This window comes from Phyllobates terribilis, unplaced genomic scaffold (assembly GCF_046119375.1).
Source record: "Phyllobates terribilis strain yellow unplaced genomic scaffold, ASM4611937v1 Scaffold_4__5_contigs__length_816908805, whole genome shotgun sequence".
Classification (NCBI taxonomy): domain Eukaryota; kingdom Metazoa; phylum Chordata; class Amphibia; order Anura; family Dendrobatidae; genus Phyllobates; species Phyllobates terribilis.
The window spans coordinates 528187710-528206304 of record NW_027362764.1 but is presented as its reverse complement, the minus strand read 5'-3'; the positions used below and the strand labels follow the sequence as shown (position 1 = coordinate 528206304).

Sequence of the window (18595 nt, the reverse complement as noted above, 5' to 3'; positions counted from 1 at the left end):
GCAGTACTGTTATCTTGTTTATATGCAAACTGGTTTGTTCATGTAACAGTGAATCTGTCTCCTTTATGAACTGTAACAGAGGTCACGGAAGGTAATATTTTGCTTGTGTTTTTTCATGATCAGTTATCAATTATTCTGATCTCAGCTTTCATATTTAATGACAAATAATGTGGAAATTAATATATTTGCAAATACATACCAACATTAAAAATCTGTAGCATTCTATAAATAAATATTATTCTCCATCCAATGCCCCGTCACTGTTTGACAGGTGTCTTCTATGGTTATGGCCACTCTGCAGGTCCAGCAGGTTTGCAAACTTCTTTCACCTCAATTGACAGTGTGAATGGTTGCAATCTTGGCATCTCACTACACTCGGGAGCAGCTATCTACCTGACACTTTTTTGCATCTTTATGAAAACATTTGTTTAGTTAACTCCATCCAATTATGAATTTATTAGAAGTGTGGTCTATAATGGCTATGTGCAGAAACGACAAACAAAAAAAGGGGTTTTCCCACCCCGCATATTATGGCTACGAATCGCAATTTGGCAAAAGCCTCTAATTGCCTGGAAAATGTTGAAACCCATTTTTGAGCTGTTCAACACAGCTTTAGAATTATCCAAGTGACCTCAATCTATATGGCTAGTGGAAAACAAATGGTAGCCAATGGCAAGCCTACTTAACCCCTTCCCCTTTGTTCAAGAGCCATAACATTTTTATTTTTCCATCCATATAGCCATATGAGGGCTTGTATTATCTGGGATGAGTTGTACTTTTGAATGACATCATTCATTATATCATGTGATACACTTCCTAAAATCCAAGTGCGTTGAAATTGCACAAAAAGTGCAAATCTACAATTTTCATTTTAAATTTACCACGTTCAATATATGGCAAAACTGACCAAGCAATATGATTCTCCAGGGTAGTACAAGTACGCAGATACCAAACATGTATATATTTTTTTTATCTATGTGGTGAAAACAAATTCAGAAATTTGTAAGAAATTTTTTTTATTTGGCATGTGTCGCCATATTCCGAGATCTGCAACGTTTTCATTTTTTGTAATGTGACTCGCCCCCTGGGCCGTGGGGCACTCAGATTCGGGCAACAGGGCAATGTTGGGGGTAGTAGTGGCAACACGGTCCGTGGCTCAGTGTGGTCAGACCAGTGGCAGCCTTTTATATGTTTTAGGTAATGTCCGACTACGCCACCCGTGGATTGTGGTCAGGGAGGACCGCCGCTGCAAGGCAGACCGCTGAGGCTGGTGTTGGGGATGCAGCAGGGAATAGTACAACTCCCCACGGGAGGTGTGTAGCCTCAGGGAAGTGTAATAGGATGCTGGGGGTCATGGTGCAGGCGAGGCAGTAACCACTGAGTCTAATAATGCAGTCCATGGTCTTTTACTGCAGATCTTATCACAGACCCACCAGGAGTACAGGGTAGGAATGGACCTGGGTGTCTGAGGGCATTTGGGCAAGCTCCGCTGGTCAGGGTGAGTGGGCGGGCCTACCGTTCTCTCTCTGCCCTTGCTGACTATCTCCCCTTTAGTGGTATGATAACCCACATCCCTGAGCTTGCCGTGTACTACGCCTGTATAGCTTGCGACTCGGGCCTTAGGTACCTGTAGTTTCTCCGTGCTGTACCGGTCCCTCTGTGTGGCGGAGCCTCCAGGCTTCTTGGCCAAGGGACCTTAAATCCCTTGCGGGTTGGTTATCTGCTGCAGGGCTTGCAACCCTGACAGCCTCGGACCCCAGTGTCCAGTTGTGTAGTCTCTCACTGCCAGGACCGGCTCTCGTCGCCTGTGTCCCTGGCTTTCTGTTCCTCCTTTGCCTCCTGGACTCCTCAGCTGTGGCTGACCTATCCCTCTCTTCTGGGAACCCTTCTGGATACTTCAGAAGTGGGTCCTGGTCTCTCTAACCCTGCCCTCAGTACCAGCTTTTATAGGGGCAGCCTGTTCCCCCTACTGGCCTGGGACAGGAGGTGCTGCATGCAAATGGTCCATGACCAGAGAACCTCCCTCCTGCTCTCAGACACAGCCTTACAAGTTTGTGGCATCCAGGCCTGGGGTGACACATTCCCCCCCTAGGAAAGCTTAGTACTCCGGGACTAAACAAGAAACACGATACAGGGTATAAATTATAACATAAACACAACAAAGAAAGAAATAACAAACAACACCACATATTGAGTTCTTTAGGTCTTCTCCTTCAGGTAGGTGGGGCATTCTTGATAGGGCGTTTGCAATGGTGTTGGTTCTGCCTGCCCGGTATTTGATTGTGAAGTCATAATTGGATAGCCGGGCCATCCACCGCTGTTCTAGGGCACCAAGTCTTGCATTGTCCAGATGTGTCAACGGGTTGTTGTCCATGTACACGGTGAACTTTGCTGAGGCCAGGTAATGCTTAAACCATTCTGTGACTTCCCACACCACTGCCAAGAATTCTAGCTTGAAGTAGCTGTAGTTCTCCGAGTTTCTTTCAGTGGGCTTCAGCTTCCGGCTGGCATACGCAATCACCCTTTCTCTGCCCTGTTGGTTCTGTGACAGTACGGCTCCCAGCCCCACATTACTGGCATCTGTGTGAAGGATAAAAGGCTGGCCATAATCGGGGTAGGCCAGGATCTCATCCCCCGTGAGGGCCATCTTCAACTGGCGGAAGGACTCCTCTTCCGACTTGTCCCACTTGAAGGGTGGCTTGTGACTTCAGGATTTAGATTGCCCTATCAGGAGGTCCTGCATAGGGGCTGCGATCTTAGTGAACCCGGTGATGAACCTTCGGTAGTAGCCTACCAACCCAAGGAATTGCCTCACTTCCTTGATGGTAGAGGGGCTTGGCCAGCTCTTGTTAGCTGTAACTTTGTCGGGGTCGGGGGCTACTCCCTCTGCACTCACCACGTGCCCTAGGTATTGTAGCTTCGGATTTAACAGGTGGCAATTTGAAGGCTTCACTTTCAGGCCATAGCCTGCCAGGGCTTCGAACACCTCGGCCAGGTGCTTTAGATGGTCCTCGTAAGTCTTCGAATAGACGATCACGTCGTCCAGGTAAAGGAGGACCGTCTCGAAGTTTCAGTGCCCTAGACAGCATTCCATCAGCCTCTGGAAGGTCCCTGGTGCATTACAGAGCCCGTAGGGCATACAGTTGAACTCACTCAGTCCCATCGGGGTGGTGAAGGCAGTCTTCTCCTTGTCAGCCTCTGCCACAGGAACCTGCCAGTACCCGCTAGTAAGGTCCAAAGTAGAGAAGAAATTAGTTGATTTTAGAGCTGCTAAAGACTCCTCTATCCTAGGTAACGGATACGCATCTTTATGGGTGATACGATTGATTTGTCTATAGTCCACGCACATTCTCATGGTACCGTCTTTCTTTTTTACCAAAACTAAGGGAGCTGCCCAGGGGCTACAGCTATCTCTAATGACCCCAGCTTATTTCATTTCTCTCAGCATACCTTTGGCGTTCTGATAATGTGCATGGGGTACAGGCCTGTGTCTCTCTTTTATTGGTGGGTGGCTCCCCGTGGGGATATGGTGTTCTATCCCTTTTACTCTGCCGAAGTCTAGCGGGTGCTTACTAAAAATTCTCTCATACTCTTGAACCACCCGGTAGACTCCTTGTTTTTGGTGCAGGGGAGTGGAGTCAGCACCCACATAGAGTTTCTGGCACCAGTCCTCCTTTTGCTTCTGGGAGCCATTACCCTCCGCCTGTGGAGATGGAGGCAACGGTTCCACGGCCCTGATAGCTTTGTGCTCAACAGCGAACAGTTTGGCAAGCGTAGCGTACCTGGGTAAGTGTACCTCCCTCTCCCCAATATTGAGAATGCGAACGGGCACCCTCCCATGACGGACATCAACCACCCCCCGGGCTGTCAAAATGGTGGGCCTGCAGTCTGAGTACACGGGTTCTACCATGGCTTGGTTGTCTCTGCCTCTCAACCAGATTGCAGTCCGACACCAGATCATCATTTCACTTTTGGGAGGCATGGAAATGGGGAATGAGTCACTCATTCTTACGCTACCGATCTCACCACCAGACAGTTCTACCTGCTGCCGTCTCATCAGGGCTCTTGTCTCTTTCTGGACGACCCTCTGTTGGCTGGAGCTCGCATTCATCGCCACCTGCTGTAAAATCACAATTACTTCTGAAAGACAGTTTTCAATTACATTAGTACCCACAGTTATTTTAGGGTGACTTTCACGACGGTCAATGTCCACAATGATCACTCCCTGTGCCGGCAGTTCCACCTTACCAATCTTGATGGTCATCTCTCTGAACCCCACCTGCGGCACGGGTTGGCCATTGCTGGCAATGATGCTTAAGTCATCATCTGGGTAGCGGGTTATGTCAGCGTCACTCCAGTACCGCTTGAAAAGTACGTAGGGGAAGGTAGTCACTTGAGACCCGGTGTCCAGCAGTGCACTCATGGGGATTCCGTCCAGCACTACGGGTAAGACCGGGCGTCCCCCCACGTACTTATCACACCAATTAGATGGGACTGATGACCTTATGCCTGGGGGTTGGCCCTCTGCCCCAGGTTGGACCCATTTAAAGTACAGTACCTTGCTATGTATCCTGGCTGACTGCAACGGCGGCAAATCGGCTGTCCATCCTCAGTGTAGCAGTCGGCGGGCCTCCCTCTGAATGGCGGGATCCTCCTCTGTCGACGCCACGGGACATCCTCCGGACTGGAAGCCAGCTCGATTGGTCTTGACGGTTCCACCTGCAACGACTGTACGGTCCTGGTTAATGCAGCCACACTCGTTGTTAGCTCCTGGACCTGATGGTGCAGGTCTGCAGGCTGGGATGGATTTAGGGCCTGTGCATCAGCCCCCACAAGGTTTGCGGGATAGGGCGCTGTGCCATGGTGGTAAGTGATGGCAGGGCGCCGGGAAGCTACAGCGCCACCCGGTGCGGGTTCTCTGAGCACCCGGATGGCCCTATCCTTGAACTGCGCAAAAGTCAAATTGGGGTTCTGTAGGGCCATGAGGCGCAGCTGGGTTCTGTGGGCGCTGGACAGCAGACCTTCTATGAACTGGTCAGTCAACAGTTTATCAGAGTCCTGCACGCTACCAGGGTCTGCTTGTTTGATAGCTCTCAGGGCTTCTTGTAGGTTCAAGGCATAGTCTCTGAACTATCCTGGGCCCGCTGCTTACAGCCATAGAACCGCATTTTGATTTCTGCTGAGGTACGGGTATCAAAGGTACTCCGCAGCCGGGTCAGAATGTCCTTTACTGTCCTTTTCTCCTCATCTGACCATGATTTCACTTCCCGCTGGGCTGCACCGGTGAGCTGCAACTTCAGAATGCTCACTTTCTGTTCTTCTGTCAGGGGATAAATTTTGAATAAACTGTGCAGTGTTTCCCTAAAGTCAGATAAGGTATGGGGGTCCCCTGAGTATTGGGGTAGCCAGGCTGCTCCGGGGATGTAGGGCATAGAGAACGGCATCACCGCTGCTGCAGCCCCGCTGGTTGTAGAAGGCCCCTCCGTGTCCGTCATCTTCCTCCCCCCTAGTTAAGCATGGCCTACCTTCCGACGATCCTCTTCTGTAGGCCGCAGTTCTGCTGGTGCTGCTCCGTGTGAGGACCTTGCGTCGCGTCCTGGTGACGTCAGCGTCGCTCTCTCTCTCTTCCAGGACCTTGCGCAGCGTCGGTGCGTAGGGCGGGGTTTCAAGTCTCGCGCGCTTTGGACGTCCACGCCCCTCTTCTTCCCGCGTGGCATCCTGAAGATGGCGTCCGATGGCGGGAAAACTGCTGAAGATGGCGGGAGACGGCTCCGGATGGCGGGAAACTCCTTTTTAAGGTACGTGTACAGTCTTTTTCAGGCACGCAATACCCGTTTGTGGCGGGTTGGTCACAATCCTGCCGACTACGCCAAAGCTGACTTGCCCCCTGGGCCGTGGGGCACTCGGATCCGGGCAACAGGGCAATGTTGGGGGTAATAGTGGCAACCCAGTCCGTGGCTCAGGGTGGTCAGACCAGTGGCAGCCTTTTATATGTTTTAGGTAATGTCCGACTACGCCACCCGTGGATTGCAGTCAGGGAGGACCACCGCTGCAAGGCAGACCGCTGAGGCTGGTGTTGGGGATGCAGCAGGGAATAGTACAACTCCCCACGGGAGGAGTGTAGCCTCAGGGCAGTGTAATAGGATGCTGGGGGTGATGGTGCAGGCGCAGCAGTATCCACAAAGAGTGCAATAATGCAGTCCATGGTCTTTTACTGCAGATCTTATCACAGACGCACCAGGAGTACAGGGTAGGAATGGACCTGGGTGTCTGAGGGCATTCGGGCGAGCTCCACTGGTCAGGGTGAGTGGGTAGGCCTACCGTTCTCTCTCTGCCCTTGCTGACTATCTCCCACTTTAGTGGTATGATAACCCACGTCCCTGAGCTTGCCGTGTACTACGCCTGTATGGCTTGCGACTCAGGCCTTAGGTACCTGTAGCTTCTCCGTGCTGTACCGGTCCCTCTGTTTGGCGGAGCCTCCAGTCTTCTTGGCCTAGGGACCTTAAATCCCTTTCGGGTTGGTTATCTGCTGCAGGGCTTGCAACCCTGACAGCCTCGGACCCCAGTGTCCGGTTGTGTAGTCTCTCTCTGCCAGGACCGGCTCTCGTCGCCTCTGTCCCTGGCTTTCTGTTCCTCCTTTGCCTCCTGGACTCCTCAGCTGCGGCTGACCTGTCCCTCTCTTCTGGGAACCCTTCTGGATACTTCAGAAGTGGGTTCTGGTCTCTCTAACCTTGCCCTCAGTACCAGCTTTTATAGGGGCAGCTTGCTCCCCCTACTGGCCTGGGACAGGAGGTGCTGCATGCAAATTGTCCATGACCAGAGAACCTCCCTCCTGCTCTCAGACACAGCCTTACAAGTTTGTGGCATCCAGGCCTGGGGTGACACAAATGCAAGGAACCATTTTAATACAATGAGTCAAGAATCAAGAGGTGTATTCTTTCATAATCTCCAAATACTGGGTTAAAGCTTAGTTCTGACCCTCATTAAGCATATATAGGGAGGCAAATTTAAGAAGAAATGAATCATTCAACAAGAATGAATCTACCTACTTCATCATTGTGCAATCCAACAATAGTATTGAAGAGAATTTTGAACACAATTGACTGGAGGTTGTTTTCTAGAGATGTAGCATGGTGACTAAGGTTTAGCCTCATTCATGCTCTGCTAATGTTATACAATATATACAGCCTATTAAGTTATACACTATATGGAAAAAAGTATAGGGGCACCTAATCATTACATCTAAAAGAGCTTTTATGATATACCACTCTAAATATATAGCCCTTAATCTGGATAGGTTTTCTACACAATTTTGGAGTACCTGTATAGAAATTTTTGCCCATTCACCAAGAAGAGCATTTCAGAGGTCAGAAACTGTTGTTGGTTGAAAGGACTTGTATCAATTTTGTTCATATCAAAGGTGTTCGATGGTGCTAGGATCACAGTTCTGTACTGGCCAGTCAAGTTCTTCCACACCAAACTCACTAAACCATACCATTATAAATCTTGCTTTGCTGGGGTATAGTCATGCTTAAGTGGAAAATGACCTTCCCCAAACTGTTCCCACAGAGTTAAAAGCTTACATACAATTGTCCAAAAAGAGTTGATAATTCAAAGCTTCAGTCTATGTTGTTACCTGACTATTTATGAGTGGTTTGACTTGTCTTTCTATCTTCTGTTGATCTATGCAAATATTAACTTCCATTTTGGCAACTTTAACCCCGGCATGTACATATTTATTTTTCCAACTAATAAAACAATATGTAACAAAGTTTCTGGGAAGGATATATTGAAATAAATCAACCATAATTTATTTAAACGCATATGGTAACCTTAATGATTTCTGCCACAGTCTGTAAGGTAATATTTTTGTGTCTTTCTTTTGACAATAATATTTTTGATTTGTCATATACTGTAAATCTAAAATAAAAATTGAAATAACTTGATAGTCTTCATTGAAAATAGAAGACTATCAAGGCCTATATGTCTTTAGGGTTTTAAACTACAAACAAACCCTGTTAAGTACAAACCTGCAGCCTTGCTCCCTACATACTTGGGCATGTGAGCAATAAGAAGGAGACAGATAGATGGCAACATGACAGTAGGGTCAATGTACGCTCACAGGAGATCCAACACTGTAGAACCAAACCTATGAGTAAAATAATGAATGTGGTTAACCACATTCATTACCTATTTACCAAAGCTCCTGCTCCAATGCTGAGTTGCCTTCCACTCCCTTGTTCCTGCTGCACCAATGATATCTTGAGACAAGGACATATGACTACTGCAGGCAATGACGGACTGCTCACATTTAACAGCTGCAGCTATTCAAGGGCTGATGCGGTAACTTACTATAACCATTAGCTAATTATACATAGCACACTGGAAACTGTAAGAAAGTTGTGCCTGAGTAGGGTTCCAATAGTATAAGTTGTTAGTAAAACTCGGCACTCAATCAAGGTATGTGGTACCATAACAGACATGGTTTATTACAATCCAAAACAGTCCTGTGAATAGCTTTCACATTTTGGTCCAACATGGACCCTCATCAGAAAAGCTGTACAAGAAAAATGATAGTATAAATCAGAACATTAATGGGTAAATCATGATAACTCAAAACATGGAAATAAATGGTACATAGTTTAGGTACACAGATAAATCAAAAACATCTGGCGAACACGATGAGGTGGTGATGTAATACAGTAGTGTAACAGGGCATTATGCTGTACACTGAAAGGAAGGTTGAAAAAAGATCACTCTCTGGAATGGAATGATATAGTCACTATACTTCAGCACTACACATCTCTAATCCTTCATACAGACACAGTCCGGTAAGTCCCTTCCTACATGGGTCTTTTCCGTTTGTCTCCATTACCTTTTTGCCATCGACACTCCTATTTTCCTTCGTTCAGGGACACTCACTCTATTAAAATTCTTACCTTTTCTATCGTGTTCACTATTAGGAATGAGTGGACCCGTGGAAGTTCGGGTACTGGTACCCAACGTGAACTTTAATCCAAAGTTCAGAACTCCACCAAAACTGTACCCAAACTTGAACCAGAATCCAAACCTCATTGAATACAATGGAGACCTGAACTTTGCAGGAAAACATCTCTCTCTCTCTGCACCGAACTTCACCTAGAGCTCCGAACATTACAATGGACTTCCAGGAGAAGTCCGTGTTCAGCACCGGACACTAACTGTCTGGTACGAACCCCAAACTTTTAAATTCAGGTTCTCTCATTTCTATACACTATGTTTCTTCAACAACTTCACACCGGTCTCCTTTACCACTTCTCTCCATTTCCATAGTCATGCTTTACTTCCCACATTATATCTTCCTCATGTTTGTGACATAGTCCACTTATGGCCTTTATGTTACCTTTTAGTGTTGATTGAGCACTAAAATGCTCGGGTGCTCAAAGCTCGGGCTGAGCTCACCGTGATACTCGGGTGCTCGACCCGAGCAACGAGCCCAATGTTAGTCTATGGGAGACGCGAGCATTTTTGTGGCGGCACCCCCGGCAGTCTGTAGAAAGCCTAAAAAGTGCCCAAAACGATAGTGACAGTGCTCAAATGACATAGGGACGGCATGGGTATCGCCCCAGGAAGCATTTCTGACCCCCAGGTCACTGTTGTCATCAACGTGGTCAGAGGTATTAAGCCACTTTTACGGACTCACAATTAAACGTTCAAAAACGAAACTGAAACTGTTTTCCTGTGAAATATGTTAAGGAACTTCCTTTCCAGGGTAAAGACTTGTCTATAAGGTAAAATAAATAACCAAAAACAAAAATACTCATCCACACCTTGGGCTATGTTCACAAGTAGCATTTTTTATGCGTTTTTGCACTTTTGTATTGCTTTCAACCGTGACAAACGCATTCACTGGGAAATGTAATTTTAACATTTTACAACCTTATCTGGCCATGTGCTGTGTTACACATGCATACAGTGCTGAAAAGACATGGGAACAGTATGGAGAAGACCCCTGGAAGCATCTCTGACTCCCAGGTCACTGCCTAAAAGTGTGCCCACCATCAGAAGTGATCCTTGCCACATCAGAAGATGCAGACTTGCAACTATCCCCGTGCAAGTTCTTGTCCAAGGGCAGTGTTCAATTGTACCTCCCCCATTCCTTGCAATGCAAGCACAAATATGCAGCCAACCACCCACCCACCCACAGGCTGCAATACCATACTGCTAGCTTGCACTTGAAATGGGGCCTTTTAGTTTGGAGGAGGCCAAAGCTGGCCACTACCTCATGGCTGCATTGGCGTAGAGGTCTCCATACTCAGTCCCCAGATGCCACTATTTGTCCCGGAAACCTTCCCCACACTTTTCATAGCCTGGCCTACTTTAGGGCAGCATTGGACGAGCCCAACAGACAACCAGAGACTCCTCCGGTGGGCCCTGGCTTCTCCATCAGGGGAGTTGAGAGTGCCAAGGTGAGGAGCATGATGATGATGATGATAGAAGTTAGCATCTGCTTTGTTTTCTTGGAGTTAAAGCGCAAGTGTGCAGCCTGCCACCCACCCACCCCCAGGCTGCAATACCATACTGCTTGCTTGATTGCACTTGAAATGAGGCCTTTTAGGCTTGTGGAGGCCGACACCGGCCACCATGTCATAGATGCGTCGGTGGCCTGGTATCCATACTCAGTCCCCAGCCGCCCGGCGGCCGGGTGTCCACGCTTGGTCCCCAGCCACCAGGGGGCGGCCGGGTGTCCTTACTTGGTCCCCAGCCGCCCCGCGGCCGGGTGCCCACAAACGGTCCCCAGCTGCCTGGGGGCGGCCGGCTGTCCATAAACGGTCCCCAGCCACCCCTATTTGTCCCGGTGCGCCTTATACACAAGCGCACTTACCAAAACATTACCTGTGCCCTCCCCAGTGCATTTAGTGGGAAGGACAGCCTAACCACAAACACACGGACAAGTGAATGTGGCCAGGGATGGTCCATCTCACTGACGCCTTCACACTGGGTTAATATTGTGGAAGCCGGGACACAGTTGGACACTGGGATGCAACACGTCCTCCAGACATAGAGGATTGCGGGTACTGGGTCAATCAGGCTTCAACACAAAGTTCAGAAGATAGACAGCAGCAGTGGTCGGCCTCCTACACAACGAGTAAGTTATTCATGATCATAAGGCCATCCATCTCCTTAGCTTTCTGTTCCTTGGAATGCAAGCGTATGTATGTAGTAGCGGCTAGGCCTGAGGTGGTCAGCGTTTTGGTGCATATCCTACCTCCTTCGAGGGTTGCTGGATGTTTTCCTGCTACTATCCCAGTTCTATGACTCCCGTTAAAACAAAGCTTCTGGTGATGAATGATGGATGAGGTGGTGGCAAAGGAGAAAGAGCAGGAGGAACAGGAGCCATTCACATCAATATCAGGCCAGTCAACCACACATGTCTTGTAGGATATGTTTCTGTACCAAAAGAAGTGGTTCGGCTTCACAGTTATAGGGCATACAGTGACTGCAATGCCTACCAAAAATTTCGAGGCACTCCAATGCCCCTTGAAGTGACATGGACGTCAGAGGGCCTTAACTAAACCGTTTTTTCCATTTATAGCAAATGGGTCTCCTGTACACTGTTGGCCTAAGCAGTGAATAGAAGGCTTTCCAAAAATTATGAGGATCTGCAATGCCCCTTGAAACAGACGTGGATTACAGTGTACTAAAAACCTTCTACCCTTTATTGGGGAGTGGGTCTCCCTTAGTGTTCGCCTATGCATTGAAAAGCAAAAGCTGACTAAAATTAGGAGGAAATGCAATGCCGGTTGGAAGAGTCGTGGAGGTTAGAGTTAATTAAAAACAACATTTCAATGCCCCTTGGAAGAGCTGTGGAGTTCAGAGTGGTTTAACAAGATGTTTTTAATGCCCCTTGGAAGAGACGTGGAGGTCCCAGTGGAATAAAAAGACAAAATCAATGCCACTTGGAAGAGTGGTGGAGGTCGCAGTGAAATAAAAATACAATATCAATGCCCCTTGGAAGAGTGGTGGAGGTCCCAGTGGAATAAAAAGACAATATCAATGACCCTTGGAAGAGACGTGGAGGTCACATTAGCTTAACAAGATGATTTCAATGCCCCTTGGAAGAGACGTGGAGTTCAGAGTGGTTTATCAAGATGGTTTTAATGCCCCTTGGAAGAGACGTGGAGGTCACAGTAGCTTAACAAGATGGTTTTAATGCCCCTTGGAAGAGAAGTGGAGGTCACAGTAGCTTAACAAGATGATTTTAATGCCCCTTACAAGAGCCATGCAGTACCGCGTACTAAAAACATTATTCCCATTATTGGGGAGTGGGTCTCCCATAGTCTTTGCCTATGCCTTCCAAGCAAAAGCTGACAAAAATTAGGACGGAGGATCTTGCAATGCTGGCAACACGGACCACGGTCACCCTGGTGGTATAGTGGTGGTGGAGGCTGAGGATAAGAAGTAGAGCAAATAACAGCCGAAATGAGGAAGCGTATACCCTTGTGTGGTTGTGAAGCGGTGCATGGGAATACACCTCCCGAAATAACACAATGGATTTGACTTTATGCTACTCTGCTGTCATTTGGTGGTGATGAGAAGTCTGGCCCAATCCAGCCCTTGTTCATTTTGATAAGAGTCAGCTTGTCAGCATTGTCAGTTGACAGGCGAGTGTGCTTATCAGTTATAATTCCCCCAGCGGCACTAAAAACTCGCTTCGATAACACGCTAGCGGCAGGGCAGGCCAGGACCTCCAAGGCGTACAGAGAGAGTTCATTGCAAGTGTCCAGCTTGGATACCCAATAATAAAAAGGCACAGAGGACTCACGGAGGACGCTGGTACGGTCGGCAAGGTACTCCCTCACTATATTTTGAAACTATCCACTCCTTGTGAGAGTACCCCACGCCTCAGGGCCTGTAAGCTGGGCAGGTCTTAGAAAACTGTCCCAGAACATTGACAGTGTTCCCCTGCCTCTGCTGGATTGGAGTTGGGTCTCTCTTGCCTGTACCCCTTGGTTGGGCAACGAACTGTGACCTCTGCCGCTAGCGTGTTCAGATGGGAATTTTTTTAACTGTTCTGCAGCAAGGGCCTTCTGGTACTGCCCCATTTTTGTAGGCCTCTCCACCTCAGGAATAAGAGAGTGAAAGTTCTCCTTGTAGCGGGGGTCTAAAAGTGTCACCAACCAGTAATGACTGTCACCCAACATTTTGACAACGCGAGGGTCACGGTTAAGGCAGTGTAACAAAGTCAGCCATGCGTGCCAGACTGGTAACGGGCAAGACTTCCATGCCCTGACCAAGATGACGACTGACCATGCTCTCCTCCTCCTCTTCCCCGCTGTCCTCAGGCCACCCACGCTGAACCGACGGTATAACAGTTGTACAGGTAGTACCGTCTACAGGGCATGATACCAGCTCCTGTTCTTCCTCCTCCTCCTCCTTCTCTCCCTCATTGTCCTGCAATGCACGTTGGGATGAGATGAGGCTGGGCTGTGTGTAATCGCCTGCTACGGCTTCTTGATCCATCTCATCATACTCTGGTTGCAATGCCTCCTCTTTAATTCTCTACAGAGAGCTTTCAAAAGACAGACAAGTGGGATGTGGACACTAATGATGGCGTCATCGCCACTCACCATCTTGGTGGACTCCTCAAAGCTTGTCAGGATGGTACATATGTCAAACATCCAGGTTCACTCCTGAGGTCTTATGTGTGGAGTCTGACCTGAATATCGACGGCCTTGTTGCAGCTGGTACTCCACAACTGCTCTCTTCTGCTCACAAATCCTTTGCAACATGTGGAGGGTAGAGTTCCAATGTGTGGGGACATCACACACCAGTCGGTGTGCCGGAAGCAGCAAACGCTGCTGCAACACAGCAAGGGCGGCGGAAGCTGTAGCCGACTTGCGAAAATGAGCTGACAGGCGGCGTACTTTGACGAGCAGATCTGGCAACTCGGGGTAGGATTTAAGAGACCACTGAACCACGAGGATAAGCACATGAGCCAGGCATGGTATGTGTGTGATCTCGCCTCACCTCAGAGCCGCCACCAGGTTACGGTCATTGTCACACACGATCAAGCCTGGATGTAGGTTCAGCGGTCTCAGCCACAGATCTGCCTGCTCTTTCACAGCTGTCCATAACTCACAAGCAGTGTGAGGTTTATCACCTAAGCTTATGAGTTTCAGCACAGGCTGTTGCCGCTTGGCTGAGGCAGTTCTGCAGTGCTTCCAGCTTGTAACTGATATGGTGATATCTGAGATGGAGGCTGAACATGAGGAGGAGGAGGAGGATGATGCGCAGGAGCTGTAGACTGTGGGGGCAACTCTGACTGACATAGGGCCCGCAATCCTCGGTGTGGGGAGGATGTGTTCGGTCCCAAGGTCCGACTGGGTCCCGGCTTCCACTATGTTTACCCAGTGTGCCGTCAGAGAGATGTACCATCCCTGGCCACAAGCACTTGTCCACGTGTCCGTTGTCAGGTGGACTCTCCCAGTAACTGCGTTGTTGAGAGCACGGCAGATGTTTTGGTTCACGTGCTTGTGTAGAGCGGGGATGGCACACCGGGCAAAATAGAGTTGGCTGGGGACCGAGTACCGAGGGACGGCCACCTCCATAAGGTTGCAGAAGGATTCCGTCTCCACCAGCCTAAAACGCAGCATTTCCATTGCAAGCAGTCGTGAAATGTGCGAATTTAGGACTGTGGCCTGTGGGGCATTGGCTGCGAATTTGCGCTTTCGTTCAAAGGTCTGGGATATGGACAATTGATCTCTGCAGTGGGACGTGGACGTGGACTTTGATGCTGTTTCTTGAGAAACTGCCACAACAAGTGAAGACTGAGAGGAGGGGGCATCTTTGCATGCAGTATGGACTGGGGATTGCCTTGCACGCACAACATGGGGTTCTCTTACACGTACAACAGCAGAAGAAGCAGTGGTGACACCCGCTGACACTGGTCGTGGACCCTGGGGTTTGCCCCACATAGACGGGTGCTTTGCTGACATGTGCCTGATCATGCTGATGGTGGTCAGGCTGGTAGTTTTGTCACCCTTGCTGATGCTGGCCTGGAAGGTGGTACAAATGGCCTTTTTTGGGTTATCAGCAGAGTCTTTAAAAAAATTCCAGACTCTGGAAGACCCACCAGTTGTACTGGCAACGTCCCTCGTGTTGGTGTTACGGGGAACGGTTGCCCGCCTTCTGTCTGCGGCCACCACACTGCTTCTTCCTGCCTGTTGGGGTACTCTGCCTCCCTCCCCCTGTGTGCTGCTGGCCTCACTCTGCGTGTCCTCCTGCCACGTTGGGTCAGTTACTAGATCATCCACTACCTCCTCCTCTTCGACTTCCGCACCACGGTCCTCCTCCTCACTTCGTGGCAATTGTGTCTCGTCATCGCTCACCTCTTGTGACAAATTGCCAGCGTCGCCTTCCTGTGGCCGTGGCTGTTAAAATATTTGGCCATCGCTACATGGGATCTCCTCTTCCACCACTTGAAGCGGAGCAGGCGAGGGGCCCAAATATGGAAATGGACCAGTGAACAGCTCTTCAGAGTGTCCAACTGTGGGATCAGTTGCTGCCTGACGACACTCGGTATGGTGGGAGGAAGGAGCATCAGGGTGAGGAGGAGTATGCGGTCGAGACTCACGGCTACTAAGACTTGACCGTGTGGAAGACAGCCCGGAGTTGGTGGTGCCCAGGTGACTGGAAGTATCTGCTATCCAATTAATAACCTGTTCACACTGATCAGTTGGCAATAGTGGTGTTGTTGTGTGCTTCCCTAGTAATTCGGTCAAGAACTGGGAGTGAGAAGATGTGGCTGTTGGTTGTGGCACATTTTCACCTTGGCCACGGCCCCGTCCTCTGCATGCACCCTCACCAGAACGTCCAGTTCCACGTCCTTTGCCACGCGCCTTGCCCATTGTAAATGAAGTAAAATAGCTTATACTCGCACTATCAATGGCAAAAGGGTAATAAAAAGGAGATTAGAACCGTGGAAGAGGAAAACCACAGTGCTATTTCTCTGGCCTACACCAGAATCTTTTAAACAGATATATTTGTGTCTGAACAGTCAGCGAGACACTCAAACTGTTTTTTTTTAGGTAAAAAAGGCAAAATAATGCAGAGATTTGAACCGTGGAACTGCAGAACCACAGTTCTTGTTATCTGCCCGAAACCAGACTCTTTTAAACAGATACATTTGTGTCTGAACACTCACAGACACGCTCAATTTTTTGGGGGGGAGGGAAATACCAAAAGGTTAAAAAGACGGGTATTTGTACAGTCTGACTGAGGGAAAAAAAAAAGAGGATTTAGATGAAAAAAAAAAGGATTTTTCCTGGCCCCTGAGACCTGGGGCGAAGTCTAGCAATTTGAGCAGCAGCAGCACACAGGACTGTAATGCAGTGTTTGTTGGTATAATCCAGGGGTCTCAAACTCAGCTGGGCATATGGGCCGCACACGGAAAAACATTTAATTTGAGGGGCCACATTATTTGCATGACAAAGTGACATTTTTAGTGATACCATTTTATTTTCTATACACCTTTTGAACTGGTCCTCATCTTGTAGACATGTTCTCCTCTCCTGGTCCCCCATATTGCAGACATGGTCTCCCCTCCAGGTCCCCCAAATTGCAGACATGGTCTCCCCTCCAGCTCCCCAATATTGCAGCCATGGTCTCCACTCCAGGTCCCCCAATATTGCAGACATGGTCTCCCCTCCAGGTCCCCCATATTGCAGACATGGTCTCCCCTCCAGGTCCCCCATATTGCAGACACTGTCTCCCGTCCAGGTCCCCCATATTGCAGACACGGTCTCCCGTCCAGGTCCCCCATATTGCAGACACGGTCTCCCATCCTGGTCCCCCATATCGCAGACATGGTCTCCCATCCTGGTCCCCCATATTGCAGACATGGTCTCCCATCCAGGTCCCCCATATTGCAGACACGGTCTCCCGTCCAGGTCCCCCATATTGCAGACATGGTCCACCATCCAGGTCCCCCATCCAGCAGATATGGTCTCCCATCCACGTCCCCCATATTGCAGACATGGTCCCCCATATTGCAGACATGGTCCCCCATATTGCAGACATGGTCCCCCATCCTGGTCCTTATGTTGCAGACATGTCCCCCATCCAAGTCCCCATGTTGCAGACATGTCCCCCATCCAGGTACCCCCCCATACTGCACACAGGGCCGCCCCCCCCATACTGTGCACAGGGTCCCCGTCCCCCCCGTACTGCACTCAGGGTCCCCGTCCCCCCCATACTGCGCTCAGGGTCCCCGTCTCCCCCATACTGTGCTCAGGGTTCCCCGTCCCCCCCATACTGCACTCAGGGTCCCCATCCTCCCCCATACTGCGCTTAGGGTCCCCATCCCCCCATACAGCGCTCAGGGTCCCCGTCCCCCCCATACTGCGCTCAGGGTCCCCATCACCCCATACAGCGCTCAGGGTCCCTGCCCCCCACATACAGCGCTCAGGGTCCCCATCCCCCCCATACTGCGTTCAGTGTCCCCATCCCCCCCATACTGCGTTCAGGGTCCCCGTCCCCCCATACTGCGCTCAGGCTCCCCGTCCACCCCATACTGCGCTCAGGGTCCCCGTCCCTCCCATTCTGTGCTCAGGGTCCCAGTCCCCCCCCATACTGTGCTCAGCGTCCCCATCCCCCCCATACTGCACTCAGGGTCCCCGTCCTCCCCCATACTGCGCTCAGGGTCCCCATCTCCCCCATACAGCGCTCAGGGTCCCTGTCCCCCCCATACAGCGCTCAGGGTCCCTGTCCCCCCCATACAGCGCTCAGGGTCCCCGTCCCCCCCATACTGTGCACAGTGCCCCCCCCCCCATACTGGGCACAGGTCCCCTGTGCTGTATTTCACATGACAGAGAAAGAAAAAAAAAAAGATTCTCACCTGTCCTCCGTTCCCTCGGCATCCTTTCTGCACCTGTGGCCCGCAGGCACAGACCCCGTAACGATCGCGGCTCTCTCCAGCAGCCGTGGACATCAGCGCTGTAATGCAGAGTATTGCCGCGCAGAGACCGGCTCTCTGCACAGCAATACCAGTGTCAGTCACCGGCCTATCAGAGGCCAGCAGCTGACATCTGTGCATGGCAGTGACGTCATACGCCGCTGCGCTGGGACGCAGAGGTCAGCTGCTGGCCTCTGATAGGCCAGCGGCTGACACTGGTATTGCTGTGCAGAGAGCATTACAGCGCTGATGTCGGCGGCTGCTGGAGAGAGCCGCGATCGTTACGCGGTCTATGCCTGCGGGCTGCAAGAAGCAGCAGGAGGGGCCGCAGGTTTGAGACCCCTGGTATAACCACTGCGTCTCTTATACAGCCTGCCTGCCTGCCTGATATGTGGGATGGATATTAGTCCTCAGAAGGACTGTTTGTTTGATTTTGCAGGCTTTAGAGACCCTACACTACCTATTTCGCAGTATAAATCTCTCCCTTGTTCAGCAGCTCTCACCCTAAACTGTCTGATCCGGAGTGACTGTGTCCAAGATGGCGGCGCCCGGTTTTAAATACTCGAGGTGACGCTGTGCGGCCAGCCAATCACTGTAATGCCCACAACCAACATGGCTGCGGCATTACAGTGACGGGATGGCAATCCCTGCATGTTCATT

General features: G+C 49.9%; 1 protein-coding gene across 1 annotated transcript in view; it reads left to right on the top strand.

Annotated features, from left to right (window-relative positions):
- Positions 1-18595, top strand: part of GALR1 (galanin receptor 1) — a 625922-nt gene that overhangs the window by 256368 nt on the left and 350959 nt on the right. The window lies entirely within an intron of this gene.